This window comes from Euprymna scolopes, chromosome 8 (assembly GCF_053919585.1).
Source record: "Euprymna scolopes isolate OS-2025 chromosome 8, ASM5391958v1, whole genome shotgun sequence".
Classification (NCBI taxonomy): domain Eukaryota; kingdom Metazoa; phylum Mollusca; class Cephalopoda; order Sepiida; family Sepiolidae; genus Euprymna; species Euprymna scolopes.
The window spans coordinates 129195052-129205182 of record NC_136489.1 but is presented as its reverse complement, the minus strand read 5'-3'; the positions used below and the strand labels follow the sequence as shown (position 1 = coordinate 129205182).

The following is a 10131-nucleotide window of genomic DNA, read 5'->3' as shown; positions in this document are numbered from 1 at the left end:
CATATATATACACATATATATACATATATATACATATATACATTTATATATATACATATATATATATATACATATACATATATATATATAAATGTATATGCATATATTTATGCATATATATACATATATTTATGCATATATATATACATATATTTATATATATATATATATATATATATATATATATATATATAAAGGTTTGATCCTTGCTAATTAAGTCAGAGATGGCTTCGTAACCGGGTTCGAATCTTCCGACCGTTTGTAATCGTGACTCCCTACACTGATGATTCCGAAAAGATGAAACACTAGTGTCTGTAGGTATTTAAAATTATTACAATAAATAATTATATATGTATATATATATAGTAATAATATATATATATATATATAATAATTATATGATTAGGAAAGTTTTCGATTCAATCAGTAGGCGTTGTCAGCTGTTCATGGACCACAATGGCCAACAATTTGAACACTTTCGATAATTAGCTGGTTTCTATATTTGTTCACAGTATTTCGATGTAAGAAACTTTTCTTTCTTATAATAAACGCTGGTTTTATGGTCATTTAAAGGGTGTATACATTTCTTTGGGACACCCTGTATATAACAAGATAGAGATATATAAATAGGTGCACGTTTGCAAGCACCTGTTAGGATACTATCGAGCTAAAACCTAGTAACGATCCCACATCGAGTGACACCTGTGAAATCAACATTTAAAAATGTATCTTCTCCCACACGTGGCAGTCTTTCTATTTATATTGCACAGTGATATATTGCTATATGATCTTGCTCAAACCTAAAATAATAATTTGAAGAATAACAAGAAACGTGGTTGGTCTCGCAATCTTTCGACTTTTAGAAAGACAAGCATAAACTCTTACATATAACAAACTCATTTCGTTCGGTTTTTTCTTTTTATTGACATAATGAGATTTTCGTATTATCTGATGACGAAGCCCAACGAAATAGGCTTGTGCATTATTTGTAGAATGTTATATTAACGCAATTTAGTATTTTACTTATGTATAGATGATCATGGTTGTAAGAATGCGCAGATTCCGTCGAAATTAGCTTTAAATTCGGCAATCTTAATAACAAAATTTTAGGAGTAACGTTAACAAACGAAATAAAAAAAAAGATACAAAGAAAAAAATCTCAAACTTAAAGGTTGAGAAGGAAAAGAAAGAAAAACTCAACACTCGATATGGAAAGTAGATAAAATTGTGGACCTTGCGTTTTCTTTTCTACAGCCTCGTAACAATCTTTGCCTTATTTTGTCATTTAGTCCTTACATTCTATGTGTTATGTTGCTGGCAAAGCAAGAAAAATTGCCGTTTTCTTTGTCGAAATCAATCAATATAAAATTTATAGTTGACTCGTATATATATACATATATATATATATATATATATATACTCGTATATATATATATATATATATATATATATATATATATACTCGTATATATATATATATATACGAGTCTACTATAAATGTTATATTGATTGATTTCGACGTATATATGTATGTATATATTTTATATATATATATATATATATATATATATATATATATATATATATATACTAGCAAAAGTACCCGTCGTTGACTGGATTCGAAAGCAGCCTACAGAAAATTGACTCTGATTTATGAAAGTATGATAGGTTATGAAAAGGAAGGGTTGTAAAGAGATAGCTTCGAATTTGGGGGTATCAAAACCAAAGCAAAATATGATGAAAATAAAAAATAAAAACACTTATCACAATATTCTGTAGATATATATTAAAAATCTTGTTAACCTTTGTAACATATTTCCATTATATAGAGGTCAGGCGCGAACAAACACCCCATAACTTTATTATACCATATTTCTTCAAACTGAAATAAAATTATCAAAGTATACTTACGCAGATAGATATGAAAAGTCTTTATTAAAGTGCGTGCCTATTTCACTTCCATGGAGGCCAGGCGCGAACGCTAACCCCACAATTTTATTATACCATGCCTATTTAAGTTAAAACATACTTATCAAAGTATTCTTATGTACATCTCTTTCAAAAACACTTGTAAACGTTTTTTTTCTATTTTTCCTTTTTTTTATTTCCATACTTTGTGGGCCAGGCGCGAATGTTACATGATAAGGGCTGTCCCCTTTTCATGTAAGTATAAAAATAGAGAGATTTAGTTAAAATGAAAATGAAATAGAATAGACGAAATTCGAACCTCGTAAATTAGGTTTAGAAATAGATTACGAGAGAGAATTAGAAAATTGAATGTAAAACAAACCATTGTTTAGCTTAGAGATAAAATAGTTTCAAGAAAAGAATGTGCGTTGACAAGTCTGTTATGAAAAATTCAATAGATGAATGCAACTATACAAGATAATTTAATAAACATTTTTTTAACATATTGGAAAAATAGGTTACTGGGAATATAGGTTAGAATTCTTTTTGTAAACAAAGGAAAAAGTTTTGGATACGCATGTCCAGAACACGTGAAAGAAGACACATGTTTTAACATGTGTATGCCGTCATGGAAAATGGGAAGTTCTAGATATAGTTAGAAAACTTTAGAGTTAAGGAGGGGAAACTGAGGGAGAGTCTGAGGACGACAGACGATAGTCTGCAGTTTGGGATTCGAACGTCTTGAAGCGAGACGGTCACTTTTGAAACTTAGAATATGAAGCTTTGAATCCTTGATGATGAAAACCACGGCCGATCGTGAGAAGAAATAAACCCATCATGTGTTTTTGTAAACGTCGTCTTCGTGTTGTAATTCTACCAAAAGCTAAAGTGAAAATTGTTATTATATGTCTATATATCTGTGTTATAAAATGTCTTTACATACACGTCTCGACATCTCATATCGACAATGTGAACTCTACATCTCATATCTACACTTCTAAGTATGAACATTTTGATATAAATGCATCGTCTCTTAAAACGAACATCCCACTTGCAACATCTCTCTCCCTCTAAGACTCTAAGACTCTGCTTCTAATAAGACTCTCTACAACATCTAATCTCTCTCTCAACAACATCTTTCTCTCTTTCTAAGTCGTACAACAACATCTCTAATAAGACTCTAAGACTCTCACTATCAATAACAAAAGAACAATAATAATAATGAAACCCCTATATAACACGAACGCAGACCCCACAATTTTAATGAATCATCATTATGCCGGATCAAACAAACCCATTCCTGTGTCTCGATACATCTTCTATCATTATCTGTGATCAGTTTTCCATAATAGTCAACCATATAAGCCTATTCGTGACCAGACACACCCACAGACGTTCAGCTTTATATATATATATATATATATATATATATATATATATATATATATATACTGTATGTACCCTGCCACGCAATGCTGTGGCCCAATTTAGTGATTTAGTGTAATGGAAAAATCTAATAAAAAGAGAAAATGCATGTTAGTTATATTCTTAGTACAGTAATCCACTCCAAAAAGTTAAAAAAAAAAGAATAAATTTAAAAAAAAAATTATACTCTTGCAGAATTCGATCCGGATCCTCGGCCGTTACCGTCAATCATGACTTGGGCTCGACCAACATTCACTGGGTTAAGCCGAACGTTACTAAAACGTTGAAATGCTTAATAGAATTGTTTTATTGTATTAAAAAATGTGAGTTTTTTTTTAGGTGAGGGGGGTAGTATACACAGATTCAAAAAAGTTGTCCAAAAACGAATAAATGAAAGCAAAGGTAAGGTAAATTACTTTTCTACCTTACTGGATAATTTTATAGTGTTTTTATTTAATGTAAAATGTTTAATCGGCTCGAAAAACTCAGTGTTTATCGATGTATTTGAAAAAGACGAATGGTCGCGGACTCTTTTGAATACGTTAAGTTTGGGAAAATCAGTAAAAAAACTAAAAAACTATAGAAAACTCTGTCAGACACCAACTGATTATATGTTATCGTGACATAGGCTGACATATTCGGTGGGTTTCTGACAGTATTTTGTATAATTTTTTAGTTTTAAATCATTTTCCAAACAACATCATCAACAGTGTCCGCCAACATTTGTATTTTTCAAATACACTGATAAATACTTTTTTTCGAGTAAATAAAACGGGTTAGTATTACTAAACACAGAAACGAAAAATAAATATAACATATAAAGGTTATCAACAACAAGATAAGTTACTTTTCTACCTAACTGGATAATATTTTAGTGTTTTTATTTAGTGTAAAATGTTTAATCGGTCTGAAAACATTTAATAACATAGAAACATCCCTCTACTTTAAAGATGGGTTGTCTGAAAATTTCAAATAAATTGGTAATGTAGAAATATGGTTTTATCGAGTTTGAACGAACCAAGAATTACATTTTTATATATATATAGATATATTGGGTATATTAAGACTGCATATTCTTAATGACAAGTGTTATTGAAAAGCATGGAAAGCTTCTGTTTAACTATTTTATTTTTTATCTTCTCCAATCTCCGAATACTTTTTTTTTTGTGTTTTTCTCAAAATTATTTAGGTTGGATCCATAAGATTCTTTAGCAAGCGCTTTCGATAGGAATACTTCCATCTTCCTCGGACATATGTATAGTAAAAATTATGGTTTTAATTATATATATACATATTTTTGTGACAGTCACGAGGTAGCTTATTACGAGTGAGGTGGGCGGACAATCTTTTTATATGCATATATACATATTTAAAATTTAAAATTTACCACCCTAGGCATTTCAAAATATTTCGATTGTACTCGTAATTAACACTATTTATCTGAGGCATTTTTGTCTTAATATATAATGCTTCAAGTATGTTTAATCTGATAATATTATTTTCGCTTTGCAAGACGTTAGAATGATGCCAGCCATGTTTTCTCAAATGCTGCGGTATTGAACTAGAGTCGGAGAGTTAGTTTTCGCGACAACGTATTTGTAGTATAGTGTATGTAGTTAGTATATATCTAATATATATATATATATATATATATATATATATATATATATATATATATACGTTTTATTTTTTATTGCCGTATCTTTCTGTTAAGTTACATTATTGTTTCAGCTACTCGGCCGTTAATAAGTAAAACGCATATTTGCTCTACAACAATATTGAGCACTTTCTTCAGTTTTTATTTATTACCATTTCCACTACATATATATATATACATATATATATATATATATATATATATATACATATATATATATATATATATATATACATATATATATATATATGTATATATACAGTGTCTCAATTTAAAGGAGCTCGATCCCGCTAATCTTTCTCTTAACGACGAATTGACACCCCAAGTCAAAATGCAATTCGTTTTCCAACAAGATCGTGCTACATGCCACGCGTCTCACAGATCACTGGCACGTGTTCATGACATTTTACGGAATAGAGAACAATAAGCAAAGTGTTACAACCACCACGTTCCCCGAACTTGTCGTCATGTGATTTTTATCTTCAGGGGATTTTAAAACAAACTGTTTATGCAAATAATCATCACAATCTCGACAAACTAAAGGAAAACATTATCGACGCTATCAGGAGAATCACTAGAGAAGATCTGCAGACAGTATCTGCAAACGTTGTTCAACGTGCCCATCAATACATGGATGTCAAGGGGGAGCACTTCCAGTATCTTTTACAACACTACTGGTAATTTAAACGATAAAAGAATGTTCCTCCTCTCTACTACATTTTTCTGGGCTAACTTTTAAGTGGGCTACCCTGTAGCAGATTAAAAAAAATGAACACGTAAGCAGTACGCCCGCCATTGCTTAGTCATAAAATACGCTTAAAGATGATACTTTGATTAACGCAGATGTCCTATTTGTTATTATATTATGTTATATTGGACCCAATCAATAGTAATGATTTAAAAAGTTGTTTTTTTTGTTTTGTTTTTTAAATGACTTCTGATCTACCACCGAGAATTGGAACCAAAACCTTTAGCTTGATATTTTTCTTTGACATTAATGCCTGGACGATGAAGATATATTTGCTGCAAGGATAAAAATTAAAACATGAACCAATAGCTATTGCGTTATACATGCCGTCGTATTATTCTAAAAATTTTATTCTTTTAATTTTCCCACTTTTTCGCCCATTTTCACCGGCTAAAACCCAAATATAAATTTTAGCATGGGTTCGAATACCCATAGAGCGCTTATCGCAAATTAAAGTATAATTAAACAACGTGCAGGTTTCTATAGTACATCGCCATTATAAGTAAACATCTATTAAAAGAACATAATTTAATTGCAGATATAGGTTAACTCTCTCTCATCATAGAAAACACCTCCTGTTATAAGTAATATAAGTTTGAAAATCAATAATAATAATAATGATAATAATAATAATAATTTGCATAAACAAAAAATGCACTCATTTCATTTCAGTTACACACCCATATTTGAATTATAACGGGCATATTTGTCCCAGAAAGAATATGCCTTGCATCATATCTTTTTAAATATATTAACGGCTATATGACCTTATAATAATTTTTAAAAAAAACTTACTCTCTTTCATAACACTATGTACCTCTTTTTTTAAATTTCCAACAATTTTTTTTCCATCTCTGAAATGGAACAGGGGCATACATCTCATTAAATCCAAAATATATTTTCAAATATTTGTACTGGTGTCTTGTTTTCTTAGTTTCATTCAACCAGAGGAAGTCTCGCAATAAAGACGAAACGTTTATCAACTCATAACTTGATTTGTTCCTTTTTTAAATTTCTCTATTCCGTCGAAATACTATTTCCATTACTCTCATAATATATATATATATATATATATATATATATATATATCGACAGGTCTTGATCTTTTGTAAGATAGTGACAGTCCCTTAAAGTACAATTGTTTTAATCTCTCTTGCACTTGGTTTACCGAGTATATTTGCCAGGAAGTTTTTGAAATTCTTTTTCATGCGTTCAGTTGCTCCTATAATTACTGCAATGATATAGACCTTCCTAAGATTCCAGTTCCTGTTCATTTCATACATAAGCCTTAGGTATTTCGTCAGCTCTGTTTAACCCGCATCATTAGGGGACACTAACTTCTACTAAGGTTGCTCCTTTCTTCTTCTTGTCCGATATAACAATTTCAGGTTTAATAGCTCCGTTTTCAAGGTAGGGAGATGTTGGAATTGCATAGTCATAATGGACGGTGTGTGTGTGTGTGTGTGTGTGTGTGTGTGTGTGTGTGTGTGTGTGTGTGTGTGTGTGTGTGTGTCTGTGTGTGTGTGTCTGTGTGTTCTTTTATTTTACTTCAGTCGAAATTCTCAGAAATCAAGTGGCCCACAACCTGGGGCTAACACTTGAACCTCTATATGAGATACATAGATATTCGAATGTTCCATTTAAGTTCTTTATTTCTCAAACACTGAGTTAGTAAAGAAATTGAGAACATAAATTTTCTTTCCCCAATTAACCATTTTTATATGTTGTAGTATATCTTTCATGTTGATTTCATGGTCTTACTGGATTCCAGGACAAGAATTTATCTAGACTGGTAGAGTATTCAGTTTCGTGCTATTACTTGAGATAATATCACTTGGAAAAACTGCACCATTCCTCGTAAAAGCTAATTTGAATTAGCCATAGTGAGGAGGTCTTATTTGAGCAGCGAATACTACAGGGTGGTCAAAAAGTCAGGTAACATGTTAAAGGTAGAAAAAACAATATGATCCATTATAATCTTATATAGGGATCTTACCCCTCCTGATTTCTGGCTTTGGGGCTATGTAAAGGATAGCGTTTATGGCAAGAAGCCTGATACTTATATGGTACTTAAATATACGTGTATTGCTAATATCGTTTTTCTTTAAAATGTTACCTGACTTTTTGACCACCCTGTAGATGATTTTGAATATTTGGTCAGGGTTTACTTCTATGGAGAAGTATCCTTATGCCAGGTTGTTCTGAAAAACCCTGTACAGAGAAACCTTGGACACTCGAGGATAGTGTCTAGTAGGCATTGTGTATGTGTGTTTAATTTTCTTCCTTTGAAGAGTATAATGTTGTGTATGGGGGCGCCAAACCAGCTGCCAACATTGCCCTGCTTTTTATTGAAACCAGCCGATAGCTCTTTTTAGTATCCTTGCTGTTCCCTTAAGTGCAATTTTCTGGATATCTTTTGCACTTGATTTACCAGCAATATTAATTAGGTAGGACTTCAGGTTCTTCTTCATAAGCCCTGTGGCACATAATAACTTGTATGATTGACATCTCCCTAAGATTCCAGTTTCTTTTCATATCATACATGAGACCTTGATATTTGTTCTCTTTATCCCTTTCATTTTTTTGTTTTATTTTAGTTCAGTCGAAGTTCTCGGAAATCAAGAGGTCCTCTCCCCGGGACTAACACTTGTGTGTGTCCAAGTAAACGGGACTGACACCTACTTTTAATAAAATGGTGAAAAGCAGATTTAAAAAAAAAATGAACACGTAAGTAAGAGTATCTTTTATGTCTTCTTCTTGCTTTTAGTTCGATTATTTTAATGCCCTATTTATTACGGAGACAATGGGAATAAGAAGAATTAATAGCTTTACTTGCCTACACTCTCTTCTTTTTTTCGTCGTCCTCTTTTCTTAATGAAATTTTTTTCTTTCTTTTTATTTCTATCTAAAAAGGAAAAGCTTCGCAGACATCTGCGTGTTTGTGCCAATACTAACCCTCGCCTTCTTCCTCGGCTGTATCTCGTTAAACAACACTTGTCAAAATATTGTTCTGACATTAGCACCGATGTCGGCCTCGATCGACGCTCCATTTAACGTCCAGTTTTCAAACCTGATATCACCCAAAGGTTCTTTTTTTCTTCTTTTTTTCTTTTTTGTTTTACGGCACTTTCTTTTTAATCTTCTTCGTTTGCGCCTTTCGTCTTAACCGCGTTGTATCTTCTGTCACTTCATTCGCTTTCTTTATTTGTCGCGTACAAGCGACTCTATAAGTCACTCCGTCGGTCGGTCGGTCGATCGGTCTGTCCGTAACACTTTTGTGCTTGGCCTTTTTGGTTAAGATCAAAAGTCTGTTGTTAATAGATGCTGTTCTTAACTTTTTAAGATTTTCTTAGCCTTTTGGTTTTGTGCCTAAATTTTGTCTTTTGGAGATTTTACTTTTTTAAATGTTTTAATTTTATAATGGAATTTTTTTTAATTGTAAGTTTTTCTTTAAACGAAATAAATTAAATATAAAGATCAAAGTGTAGTATCTGTTCCGGCATATACTGCAAGCAAATACCATATGTGGGGGCAACCTCACATATAAGACCTTGGTCAATGTAGGGGCAACCCTTCATACCAATTGTCACTATCCAGCTCCCATTTCCCACCCTCGGGAGCTGGTCCCCTTTTCCCTCCTCTCCCTCTCTCTCCACATTAAAAACCGGCCTTGTGGGGAAGCAAATAAATACCAACCCTTCATACCAATTGTCACTATCCAGCTCCCCTACTCCCCGGGGAGCTGGTTCCCATTTCCCCTTCACTCCTCACATTAAAAATCGGCCTTGTGCCTAATTTGCTCGGTGAGGGAGCAAATAAATACAGCTTTTCTTGGCCTTTTGGCCAAGATCAAAGTGTAGTATCTGTTCTTACTACACGCTGTACTTATGTTTGTAACTTTGTGATATAAATTAGGGGATCACTTTTCTATATTAATTTAAAGTAAAATGATCACCCACTTTACAACCACTCAGTCTCAAAGCCATTCAAGTCATTCTCCAGATCATTCAAGTTGTTTTTGAAGGATTCCAGTTATTTTATAAGCATTCAAGTCATTCTTAAGGTCATTCAATTCATCCTTAAGTTCATTAAAGTCATTCTAAGTCATTTACTTTTTATTTATTTAAGTCATTTCAGCCCATTTTTCGGTCATTTTAGTTTATCTTTAAGAATTCCATGTCAATCCTACATTCACGCATTCAGTAATTACACGAGAGCACGCGACTAATGGCTATCGGCCTTGTTTTTATACAATTTCGCTATTTTTCTTTCATATATTTCACTTACGTCCTCTTCGTTAACTGCCTTCCTCTCCCCCACAATAGCTCCTCCTCTGAATCTTTCCCCCTCCTAAACTCCTCCTCCAAGCACCCCTTTATTTAAATTCAACCAT

At 32.3% G+C, this 10131-nt stretch overlaps 1 pseudogene; it reads left to right on the top strand.

The window, feature by feature from the left end:
* Positions 1-9561: 9561 nt before the first annotated feature.
* LOC145284180 (U2 spliceosomal RNA) lies at positions 9562-9709 on the top strand (annotated as a pseudogene).
* The last annotated feature ends 422 nt before the right edge of the window (positions 9710-10131 follow it).